General features: G+C 57.3%; 1 protein-coding gene and 1 long non-coding RNA gene across 8 annotated transcripts in view; both read right to left on the reverse strand.

Moving 5' to 3' along the window:
• Positions 1-12,550, reverse strand: part of TNS3 (tensin 3) — a 167,371-nt gene that overhangs the window by 26,233 nt on the left and 128,588 nt on the right. The window lies entirely within an intron of this gene.
• On the reverse strand, positions 2,240-7,555 carry LOC141573230 (uncharacterized). The gene is made up of 2 exons (XR_012498942.2): positions 7,415-7,555; positions 2,240-3,023 (listed from the first exon to the last, which is right to left on the reverse strand). It is a non-coding gene; the product is annotated as an uncharacterized LOC141573230 (long non-coding RNA).

A 12,550-nucleotide genomic window follows, 5' to 3' on the forward strand; every position in this document is an offset into this window, starting at 1 on the left:
GGCCTGCGTGCGGCCTCAGGGGGACTGGGGCACAAAGTGGGTACTGACCACTGTCCCTGCTGGGGATCGAGAGTGCGAGAACAGGGACCCCACAGGCCAGAGGACGACAGACAAACACACCAGCTCCGTGGGTTGGACCGCAGACCACAACTCCCGCTGCAAGGATTCACCTCACTCCTAGAAACGTGCTCGTCCTACGAGCAGAATGTGCTGTGCTGTTTTGCACACTTGCTGTTCAGCTAATTGACAGGTGAAATTTCTAAGAGGACAACTGTCCGTGACCCAGCTGCCTGTTCGGGTTCCGGCCTCTGTCTCAGGTCTGGACTGAGGAGGCCGGGGCAACTCGGAGGTCCCACAGGTGACATGGGAGGAAGCGGCCTCTATGTGACTGTGCCTGGCCGGCCGTCTCCGCTCCTGGCCGGACGCGGTGAGCACTCGGGTCCTACACCAAACCCACAGGGCTGCAGGGCAGGCAGACATCTTCCTGGGCCACGCCTCCCCATGGGGATGAGCATACAGGTCGGGGACAAGCCCACACCAGGGCCCCATGCACGGCACAGGCACAGCCCTGCTGCCCCCTGATCTGGGCTCCCAACACACGCCTCTTTCAGGTCCCTGTACCCTCCCCGCAAAGCTGCACTTCTGCCCTCCCTCACCATGTTCTCACTTCCACCCCTGCCTGTGATCACACAGGGGACGCAGAACCCCCTCCGTGCTTAGAAATGCAAACCCCTCACTTCTGGGATTGTCCCCAGTGCCAGCTGGTCCTGGCCTGCAGGACGAGGGCGCCCTCTCCTTCTGGGCCCTTGAACACAGCCAGGCTGTTCTCCCCTCATCCCCTTCCTGCACTTCCTTTGCCCAGAACAAGGGTCAGCGGGTCACAGGCTCTCTTCCACAAGGTCTATTTTTGTGCTGTCGCTGGAGCTGCAGCAGGAGGTCTGTGGGAAGCCGGATACCATTTACTCCCCACTGTCCTCTATTTACATCACACATAAGTTAACAGGAAGACTGGGGACCCCCTGGCTCACTGTCCTCCAAAGCCCCTGTCTGCCCGACAGAGTGAAAACTGAGGACGCACCCCAACATCAAGGTTTATCCCAGTACAGCTGGGATCTTGGGCGCAGGAAGCACAACTTACTGACAAGGTCAGGGCACGTGACATTAAAAAAAAAGATCAGCATTTCCTTGTCTTCCTGGTGACATTAAAAGTCTTACCAAGGCATAAAAATTAGTCACTTCATGTATTAATTCTGTTAACAATTACAAATTACCATTAAGCTTTTTATAAGACCTTTAAAAACAAAATAAATTTAACTGAAGTCAAGAGTACACAAGCCTATCCAGACAAAGAAACTTGAGTTTTGTTATTTAACGGCCCAAAAGTCAGCCTCGACCTTGGACGCATAATAAACAGGCAGAATCGCAGTAAGTCCATGATCCATTTTGCTTTTCTTCCTTCCATCCATCTGTTATCTCACCTTCCTCCCACAGCTACCCACCTATGACTCCCTCACGTCCGTCTGTGATGTGTGTCCCTCCACGGTCTCCTCTCCCAGTTCCACCTGGGACCTTGTACTTAACTAGGAAGCTCCCTTCACCACTTGAGCGCTTTTGACAAAATGGGATATTAGCAAACGTTTGTCTCCTCCTCTCACTATATTTCTAGGGGTGAGACTTGGGGCTGCCAGGAGGGAGAGCGTGACCCCAGGCCCAGCCTGGCTCTGCCTGTCCTGGGCCGCTGGACCCAGGCCAAAGCTTGGGACCTTCAGGTCCTATCTCGACAGAACCCCACCCGGCAGGCTCAGCTCAGACGATTTCCAGGGTCCCCTCTAAGTTTCTCTCTCTACTGCTTGCGTTTGTCTACCTTGGTGGGCTGGTGGTTTTCCATGGTGCTTTGCTCTGTGTCCCCTTTCCTTATTTCTTGTCTCTGCTCTAGATTTTCGCTTTCTGGTTACCATGAGGTTTACACAAAACATTCCATAGATAAAACAGTCTTTTTCCTGCTGGTTAGCTCTAAACTTAAAGTATCGTTTTAAGAAAGCAAGACTTTATGCGGGGAGTTCGATAGGTTTTTTTGTTGTTCGTTTGCGTTTTTGTTTTAAGGGGTCCTGATCTTATAATTCTTCTGTTCTTTGTCTCTGAACAACAGGCCATTTAACCAACCTTCTGGAAAGCAAAGGAAAGAAAGATGGGCGGGCAGCCAGATAGAATGAGAATTAATTACTGAAGACTGGAAAAGTACAGGCCATTATATGTGTTGTTGTTGTTGTTTTAATAAAAAAGCAAAGGGCTGCATCTCAGACCGCACAGACACCCCCCAAACACAGAAGAAATGGTGAAGGGACCCGACGCGGTCACTTCCTCGGCCGTGAGTTCTTTCTCTTGGAACCCCTTCCGTCCAAGTCACACAACACGAATGTGTTCTATGGCATGAGGTGTCCAGGTTTAATAAGCTCCAGGGAAGTGCTCCCAGGACGAACTGGCTGTTCTAGAAGCATCCGACGTCCTCACTGCCCGACGGGGTGGGTGTGCACAGCCAGCGCTCTACTCGGGGTCCCTGTCTGTGAACAGGGTGACCCTCCTGGGAAGTCCTATCCACACCGGAAGGATCCCTTCAGAAACACAGGCAGTGTCCCTTTTGCCCAGTCACAGAAACAAACCAGGAACCGCAGAACAGTAGTTCACGACACTGGGGACCCTCCTTCCTCTTGTCCTTTGAAGACGCCCCCCTTCTTGGCTGAGGTTCGGATTCACACATGCTGGACTGAAAGCACATTTGCCTCACTTCGTGGGTTCCGGGGAGGGAATTCTAATGTGGAATCCCCTTCACACTGAGGGTTTGCAAAGCAGTTTCTACATTAAGATGCACCAGGCGAGGCCAGTGTCTCCAGCGGGCCCTTAGCAACCCGTGAACGCGGCGGCTGGCACAGTGGCGTCGTGAGAGCTCTCGGGGACACACTGCCGCTGGTTCAGAAGCACGGTCTGGGGCTGAGGTCCTCGGTTCCTGAGAGCGGCACGGGGAGCTGTGACACCGGGGGCAGGAGTGAGGCCTGGCGCCACCAGGCCTGAGGCCAGAGCCACCCTCCGTGCTCACCTGAATTTCCCTTTCTTTCCCAGTTGTGGTGAAGTGTACGTCACATAAACTTCGCTATCTTTTTTAAGTGTACAGCCTGGTGGCACTGAGTCCAGTCACACTGGGGCAGCCATCACCACATCCACCCACAGAACTGTCATTCCGCAAAGCTGAAACCGTGTCCCCGCTGAACACTGGCTGCCCCTCCCCCCAGCCCTGGCACCGGCACCATCTGCTTTCTCCCCGATGAGTCTGACCGCTCCAGTGACCACACAGAAGTGGAACCTCATAACCTTATGTCCCCGAGGTCCATCTGTGTTAGAGCAGGTGTCAGAATTCCCTTCCTCTCTAAGGCTGGCAGCACTCCACTGTGTGCAGGGATCACATTCTGTTTGTCCCTTGGTCCCTGGACGGACACGTGGGTACCTCCCAGCTCTAGCGCCAGTGAACATTCCATGTCCTTTGTATTCCTTTATCCTCTTTGAGTTGGGGCTCGTTCCTTGCAGCAGAAAGCAGCCCATGGACACAGACCTTTGCTGAAACTCTAGCCAGTGGGAAGGGAGACAGACAAGAACGGGCTCGGGGGTGAGGGGTCTGACTCCCCTGAGGCCCCCTCGTACTGAGCCACCAACCCAGAGATGGCGTTTCCCAAGCAGAGGGAAAAGCTGTGCCACTCGCTCAGAGGGTGACAGGCCGGTGAAGAGCACGACGCGAAGTGACCAAGGTTACACGGGAATGGACGCGCTGCTGGCAGAAGGCACAGACCCTGCGACATGCTGCCCAGTCTGAGTCAGTGACGTGGCCGGACCCCGACCCCTGTGTGGGTGCAAGTCGCAGGTGCCCAGGACGACCCCCGTCCCACAGCTGGGCCTTGCTCCTTCCTTCCCCCTTCAGACAGATTCCCAGCCAATCTGGCTGCTTCAAAAGTGGGACGAGGACACACAGTAACTTTGTCACAGACCTTCTAAAGAAAGGTCACTTCAGCGCCCACACTGACATATGAAGCCTGAGGGGTGTTTTCCAGGATGACAGCTCCCTGCCATCCAGACTGCACTGTAGAGATTTACAGCTGGGACACTGCTGGACTCTCTCATTGCTCTTGTGTGGCTGGAGAACCCTATTTCCTGGAAAGATTTAATGGACATAATTCCAAGGACCTTCACCTGGGCCCTGGGGGCCCGGCCCACACAGTGGGGACCCTCAGCAGCTAGGGGGATGCATCCCCCGATTTCAGAAGCCAGAGTCTGCTGTTTGCAAGTCATTTAGCAGCTGAGATTCTAGCCAGGCCCGAAGCGGGCAGCGGTGTCCTCGCCCTGTGTCCCATCTGAGCTGTGGAGAATGGCTGTGTGACAAGCTTGAGACAGAGCTCTTGAGACAGAGGGGAATGCAGTGACCTTGCATGGGACGCACGCCTCCTCACGCCTGTCAGCCTGGCCCCGTCCATCTGCCCGTCTGTCTGTCACTACAGCCCTGTCCAGAGCTGTCAAGGAACTCCAGGGCATTCCAGAGGGTCCTTTATCTGCACTCGGTCACCCAGGCGACTTTCTGTCCTAGCGAGCCCACGCCCTCTGCCCAGCTAAGTCGCAACCATAGCCCAAGCCCAGTCCGCCCTCCTCATCCTGCTCTCGCCCACTCTGGGTTTGTAAAATCCTGTCTCATTTTATGGATCTGGTCTGGCTGGTACCACCCACCTTTCCTGAGATGCCCACCTGTGGCCCCTGAGGCTACCGTGTCAAACGCCAGACCACAGGCACGGCCCCAGGCCAAGGTCACCTTGCTATGTAGTGGCCGACCTGAAGCTGAGCTGCTCTGGACTTTTCAGTCCAGGCCTCTTACGCGTACATTCTGGAGGGCGGCAGGGGGATGGGCTGTGTGGGCTGTGACCGTGGTATCTGGACGCCTGTTCTTACATAAACGGTGGTCCCACTGCCTTGCGATCATAAGAGGATGTGTGGAGTCAGGACATGCTCAGGCGGGTCTTCTGCAGAGTGAGTGAGGAGCTCCCAAGAGGGGGCTCTGAGCTGACGGCTGGGAGCCCAGCACCAGGGGAGGGAGGAGGCCTGACACCCCTCACCACACAGCCTGCCTGCCTGTCCAGGGCCCGCTCCACCGAGCAGCTTGATACCATTGGATTATTTACCGTTTCCTTAAGATACAGGCAGAGGAAACTGAGTCAGAGAGAGAAAGGCAAGTGGGCAGCTGTCAGGCCGAGTGTCCATAGTGGTCCTTAATGAGCCCCTCTGCGTACCCAGAGCCCACGGTCATCCCACCTGAACTACATGCGGGTCTGGCTGTCGCCACACTCGGTGCAGCTCTGTGGCAGCTGCAGGAGCTGGTCGACGTCCTCGGCTTTCTAGTTCCAGGTGTCTCAAAATGCCCTACCATCCGAGCACCAACGCATGGTCGCTTTTTTTATAAAGATGATGATAACGGAAATAAGAAGAATGGCCGCTCCCGGCCAAACGCCCATTGTGTGCCTGGCACTGCGAAGCCGTGTGCACGTGTCACCTGACCTGCTCCTGGTGAAAACCTTCCCGTGGGCACGAGGACAGCGGTTCTGGAGACCAGGCTAAGAAACTTGCTCAAAGGCGGCCAGCACATCTCAACAACTGGAAAGGAGGCTACACTTTCTCCAGGAGGCATCTGTGCCACCACCAGGAAGCTCTCAAAGTCAGGGAACGAACTAAATAAAAGAACCCTGCCCTGAAGTGGCTGCCTCCTCCCGCAAACACACCCTAACGCCCCGGGCAGGACGAGAACGCACAGGAGAAGGTCGGGGCGCTGAACCTGCCCATGGCCCTGGGCCCGTGGGTTCCACTTAGAAAGCCCAGGCCGTCCGCAGGAAGCCCCTCCAAGTACAAACCAACCCAAACTCTCTTAATCTCACTTCTGGGGTTAGAAAAATAGTTCCATCCTGATCACACAATTTCTAATAAATGATACACGTGTGGGACTCATGGAAAATTGCTGTGGTGCATATAAACGTGTGCAAAACACAGGAAACATGTGAACAGACACCGTCTTCCATTCAAGTGCAGAGACGTGTCACCATCCTCAGGGGAGCAAACAGGGGACACTGGGCGGGAGTGACAGGGAGGCGCTGCCCGCTGGGCTTATGTTTCTTCCCGCCTTCGCACAGCCTTTCCCACAATGCAGTGTGTTGGGGTTCCCCCCTCTCCATCGTCCCCATCCTTCTAGCTAACACACACACGTGGTGTGACAGCAGAATTCGCGGCCGGACACAGATGCCCCAGCATGGCCACTATGATCTGGGCACCTGCCCTGCCCAGGCCACCCTGAGAGCTGGGCCCACGCCCGGTGACGCACCTCGGACATGTCAGGGGCAAGACTCGGGATGGACCTACACACTTCCCTCGGGAAGCTCTCTTGATGTGAGCAGGTTACTTTGGTGGCTGTAGGTCTTGGGTGACAGTAGTGACTTGTTTGGGACAATAGTAACTCTCATTCTGAAACCCCAACTTGGCTCCTGACACCTGCTTGCAGCATTTAAGAAAACTGTCTCGTTGGAGGTTGTGCGAGAGAACTTGGAGGAGACAGCCAGGGTGGAGGGGACGGGCAGGGGTGGAGGGGACAGCCAGGGGTAGAGGGGACAGGCTGGGATGGAGGGGACATGCCAGGGTGGAGGGGACGGCCAGGAGTGGAGGGGACGGCCAGGGGTGGAGGGGACAGCCAGGGGTAGAGTGGACAGACCAGGGGTGGAGGGGACAGGCTGGGATGGAGGGGACATGCCAGGGTGGAGGGGACGGCCAGGGGTGGAGGGGACAGCCAGGGGTGGAGGGGACAGCCAGGGGAGGGGACAGCTAGGGGTAGAGGGGACAGCCAGGGTGGAGGGGACAGCCAGGGGAGGAGGGGACAGGCTGGGATGGAGGGACGGCCAGGGATGGAGGGGACGGCCAGGGTGGAGGGGACAGCCGAGGTGCAGGCGACAGCCCTGAAAGGAGGCAGCACATTTTCTGGTTTCAGCAGAAGAATGCTGGGCTGGAAGAGGCCTCCGGAAAGCCGCACATCTGTGAGCCAGGCTCCCTCCGCCCCGTGCGTCTCGCAGACAAAGCGGCTTTTCTTCTGGAAGGAGCCCCAGGCTCCGGAGCTGGGTGTTTGGACCCAGAGTCTCAGGGCCCTGAGGGCTGTCACCAAGTGACAGGGGCACTGGGAAGAGTCTCCTTCTTCCCAATCCAGACTCGGCTCCTTTCCGGGCTGGCCTGGGGATCCCGAAGCCCACCTCACCCCAGCCTCCGTCCCCTCCCCCACCACTGGAGATCAGGTTTCAGCAGCAAAGGGACGTGGCCAGAAGACTGTGGGCTGGGACTGAGCTCCGCTTACCTGGGTGCCCCGGGGCGCCGGTCAGTCCATGGAAGGGCCTGGAACGCCGTGGGCCGGGGGAAGCGCTGTGGGCTAGTCCCCAGCAGCGGTGAGCGGTGAGGGGTGTCCCCCACCCACCGAGGCAGAGCAACTCTGCGTTCCAGTGTCCTGGGGGAGCTGGGGCGGGAAGCAGGGCGGCCACCTCCCAGGAGGCCCATTCAGAGGGTGGCCGGGAGAGCGGGCAGGAGGAGAGTCCGGACGGCTGGCGGCCTGGGCTGTGGCGGCAGCCTGCCCAGTCAGTGCCTCCCCACCGCGGTGGCCCCGCCTCACTCAGCTGCATCGTTTGCTTCCTTTGCGTTTCTACCCCCTTTTCCTCCCCCCCCTTAATCTCTTGCAAACTCCCAGCTGAAATCCTCCTCGGATTTGTTCCAGTCCTGGGCCAGTGTCACCCAAGGGACAAGCAGCTGGCGAAGGGGAGAAGGCCACCCAGCCGGGCCTAGGACAGCCTCCCACTTCAGGACCTGCCCCCCCACTGCCACCTCCCCCAAAGCAGACCCGCTTCCCTGGGATCCTATGCTCACAGAAGAGAAGCCTCTGGCAACCACTGCAGCCCCTGATCAGCTCCTACCTGCCGGGGCCCCTGGATGGGGACATCACCTGTAACCTGTCCCCGGCTACCATCCTAGAGGCTCTTCACTCCACCCCCTGCCCAGGGCAGCGGGGGACCTTCCTCCTGTCACTGCCCTGCTCAAACCCTACAGGTTTTTCTGGTTGCAGTGGGTTCTGACCCGCTGCCCAGACCTCACCTGCAGAATCTCATCTCCAGCCACTCAGCCTGAGCACCTGGCTGGTGGCCCATTCCACCAACAGGCTGTTGGCAGGTCTGAACACCTCTTCTCGCTCATGGCCCTTCTATCCGAAAGGCCAAATTCTCCTAGCCAGCTGGTAAAGAACTCCTATGCATTCTTCAAAGCCCATTTCAAATGACCCCACGTTTGTACAGGACTTGGGACTCCACCCCCACCAGTCAGGTGGCAGGATGTGCTCCATTCCTGGTGGCCTGAAACCCGACAGGAACGAGTCCACACGGTAAAGAGGAGGTCTTTGTCCTGGGTGTGGCCTTCGAGACACAGGACAAAGCTCCAGGGCAGACGTGCACATCCGAGCTCTACAGCCACCAAGGGGCACAGGCCCACTCAGGCGGCAAGTCTGAGCCACCTCCCTGAAGTCCTCCTGCAGACGAGGTCCCACATCCCTCCCTCCCAGGAAGTCCCTTCTTGCTCATGGGCCGGCACTGTGCCCAGCAACCTGAGATGGCGCAGGCATGAGCACACACAGGCTTCCAGCGTGGCAGCCGACCACTCGGCACAGCGGCGCCTGCCCAGCCCGGCACCACCCTCTGACCCACTCACCCACCTAGACCAGGCGGACAGGCACGTGCCCTCAGCAGGAGGCACAGGAAGGCCCGGGCCCTCCCCCAGGTCCAGCAGGGCACTTCCTGTGTTGTTTATGTGTTTACTGGCTTCAGGGCAGCAGAGGAGCTGCCAGAAATGCCTGACTTCCACCCAGAGCGAGCTCCGCAGAACACGGACCGGCCTTTCCCAGGGCCCGTCACCCCCTGAACAGAGGAAGGCGGCTGTCGTGCGGCCAGGCCCAGGAAGGGCAGTGCCGGATGGACGGCGCTCCTCAGGGTGGGTCCTTCCCTTGGCCCGTGGGCACACGGGGTGGGCGGGGCCCGTTTCTGAAATGCCACCTCTGTGCTCTCTGTCTAACCACCCGTGACCAGAGCAGCTGTGGCTGGGCGGTCTAGTCACTTAGGGTCCTTCTGCAGCTCTGTCTGCCGGCTCCCATCCCCTCAGCTGGGCTGGCGCCACAGGGAGGAGATGATTTCGCGGCTGTGCTGTGAGGGCCACCAATTGTGCTGATGAAAACTCACATTTGGGGAACTCGTCCCCTGAAACTCTGCTGCCCCACTTGGTGCTAGGACCTGCACCACCAGAAGGAGGGCACCCACGGTGCCCACAGCACTGGGCCCTGGCAGGGTTACCACATAGCCCTGGAGGAGTCAGGGACAAGTGCAGACCCCACCCGTGTCACCTGCAGTGCCCTGTCTGCCTGGTGTTCACTCTGTGATGGCCCCAGGTCTCCCTGACCACAGGACTTAGGATGTGACAGAACAAGGGATCTGTGACGGAGGCCTCAGGTGTGCTGCGGAAGAGAAATGGGCTTCCCAGTGTGCAGGACGGTGGGTCAGGGACAGAGGAGACCCCCAGTGACTGCACGTACGGCTTCAGCAAGTGCTCTGCCCAGAAAAATGAACGGCAGAGGAAGGCCCCAGTGAGCACGCATCGGAGGGAAGCCTGGGGCCTCCCGGGAGGCCCTGCTCAGGACTTCTGAGACCCAAGTGAATGGTCCGCAGAGAAGGGGGTCACACACAAGCCTGCCTCCCATGGAGTTGGTTACACTCTCACTTCACAGCGGCCCAACCTCCGGGTCCTCATGGAAATGACACACATGCATCCATCTTTGTGACCCAGCGAGACCTGAGGGCACACAGCTGCCCACACCGCCCTTCGACTGCTTCCCGGGCCCTGGAGAGGGCCTCCTCTTATCCCAACTGTGGTTCTCATTTGCTGGCTCTTGGTTTTCCAGAAGCTTTCTCTTTCTCTACATATGCACATATGAAATGCTCAGAAAGCCGGGCGCCTCCACCAGGCATAACCACACACACACACACACACACACACACACACACACACACAACTATACACATGGCACGTGTGCGTGTGCTGTCATGTGTTCTTGAGAACACACTAAAGTGTGATAGGATTTGAACCAAACACAGATGCTTCCTTACCTAATTGGGATGTCTGTCAAGGAGGCACCCTAATTTGGGGTCACTGGGTTTCCCTGTGAACACCCTCAAAGTCTCTGACCAGCCCAGGCCACAGCCAGTTACAAAGGGCGAGAGGCAGGTGGCAGGTCTAAATCTCCATGTCCCTCAGTGACTAGGACGGCTGACCCTTCTCCAGAGTCACGATCCCAAACCTTCCCAAGTGAGTCCAGCAAAATATAGCATTTTACAGCCCAGAATGCAGCCTGAGGTGACAGCGTGACAGGCTATCTGTCCCTGCCGTCTCCCACCAGGCTGGGAGCTGCTGTCCATGTGGGGCCAGGGCTCGCAGGGCTTTTGGGAGAAAGGTAAACAGTGCGGGCGGCACTGGTGAGCGCTTCCAGAGCGAAACACCACCAGTCGGCCGCTGTGCATTTCCCCAAGTCATCCCGTAGCTAGGGGTGGCCTGGCCACCGCCTCATGCCTTCAGGGACAAGCACAGGCCTGGGCTGTGGATTCTGGGTCCCGTCTGCCAGGCCCAACCTGTGCCAGGCCCAGACTGACGGATTTTCCAATCCCAGAGCAGAGCTCATTCTGACACACAGTGTGGCTTCACCGACGAGGGGCCTGCAGCTGAAAAGCTGCATCTCGAGGTCAACTCTGGCACGTCACTGTGCATGTACGCTGACACGTCCCTTCCTGTCGGAGACCGTCCCCCAGCACCATGCCTACACAGCTGCAGTCACTTGGGCTCAAGCTGTCTCAGGAGCTGCTGCGGTGCGTGCAGGACGGTGGAGATGTGGACCCCATGTGCTGTCACCACGCCCCAGGGCCCCCTGCCTCCCACAGTAGAGCAAACACCCGCTGGCAAGTCACAGTCACGTGTCCATGCTGAGATTCGAGAACAGCCCACCAGAGGGGGTGACATGAGCTAATAAATAAATTTAGAGGAACAAAGATTCCTCTAAACCAAAAGCAAGCACACAAGACAGGGCATTCATCACGGTTGGGAAACGGCCACTCATGTGGGGACACCGCCAGGAGGCCTGCTTTGTGGACAAGGTGTCGTGCTGTGTGCCAGCATCTGGTACTTTTTGAGCTCCAGGCACTCACATCAATAAATGTCCCTATCGTGGCCAACTGCTGAGCGCACCCACCCAGCAGGGGCGCTCAGTTTTGAACACACTTTTAGGCAGTCCCGTGCCTGCTTCCATGCTGCTAATGCGGGGTGCAGGGGCAGCAGCTGCTGTCCCTGCCAGTTATTTGGGGTCACCAGTCACCGCTGTGCACTGATCGCAGAGCAGAGCAGGACACGCATGCACAGGTGTGAATGCTCCACATGCACCCACACACGTGCGTTGAGCACACACGGAGGTGGGCGTGTTCCCAGGCTATGCCAATGCAGAGCCATCCAGGGTGTCACACACGCTGCACAAATGGGCTTTTGTCCCCACTCTAAACACTCTCATTAAAAGGTCACAAAATTTCCAAAGAAAAGCGAGTCGGCTACAGGAAGAAGGCGGAGGCCTTGTGGAAGCATTTTACAATTTGTCAAGCTTTGAAGAGTGACAACTTAAAAAAAGAACGGCAAAAATACAGCATCGCCTCCAAGTAACCCCAGGCAACCCCTCCCCCCACCGCCCCAAGGAGACCTTCCTGGGCTCCTCTTCGCTTCCTCCTCTGGCAGACGCCTCCGTTCTGCCCTTTGAAGCCAGTGGCCAGGGCCAGCCCTGCACACCTGCCAGCACTGAGAGCAGGCTGAGGTGGTGGAAGCTCCCCTGTTGTTTTGCCCGGGGTTGTTGGTCATGAATGGGTGTGAATTTTGACAAACACTAGTTTGCATCCATGACGTAATCATGAAAGTTCTCTGTTAGCACCTTCAGAGGGTTCTACGCGGCCGGATTTTCAACGGTCAAACCAGCATTGCATCCCTGGAGTAAATCCCACTTGCTCACAATGCGTAACTGCTTGTGTGTTACTGACTTGCATTTGCTTATGTTTCCCCAGGGGTTTTCGTGCCTGTTCCTAAGGGATAAAGGTCTAGTTCTGGAGTTGTTTTTGTCGTCGCCTGATTTTGGTGTCAGGACGACATCAGCTTCATAAAACGAACTGGGCTGTGTTGTCTCCTCTTCTATTGTCTGGAAGGGACGGTATAGAACTCACACTCCCTGGTCTGTAAATGTCTGTGGAATTCTCCAGCTTTAACCGGCTTTTTCTTTTTTAATTCGTCTGGCTTGAACCACCCCTCGCTGAAGGACAACTGCGGTGTTTCCCGCTTGGGGCCGTTAGAAACAAATGTGTGATGCATCTGTGTGAACCCGTCA

This window comes from Rhinolophus sinicus, chromosome 4, assembly GCF_057876585.1.
Source record: "Rhinolophus sinicus isolate RSI-liver-muscle chromosome 4, RSI-T2T, whole genome shotgun sequence".
Classification (NCBI taxonomy): domain Eukaryota; kingdom Metazoa; phylum Chordata; class Mammalia; order Chiroptera; family Rhinolophidae; genus Rhinolophus; species Rhinolophus sinicus.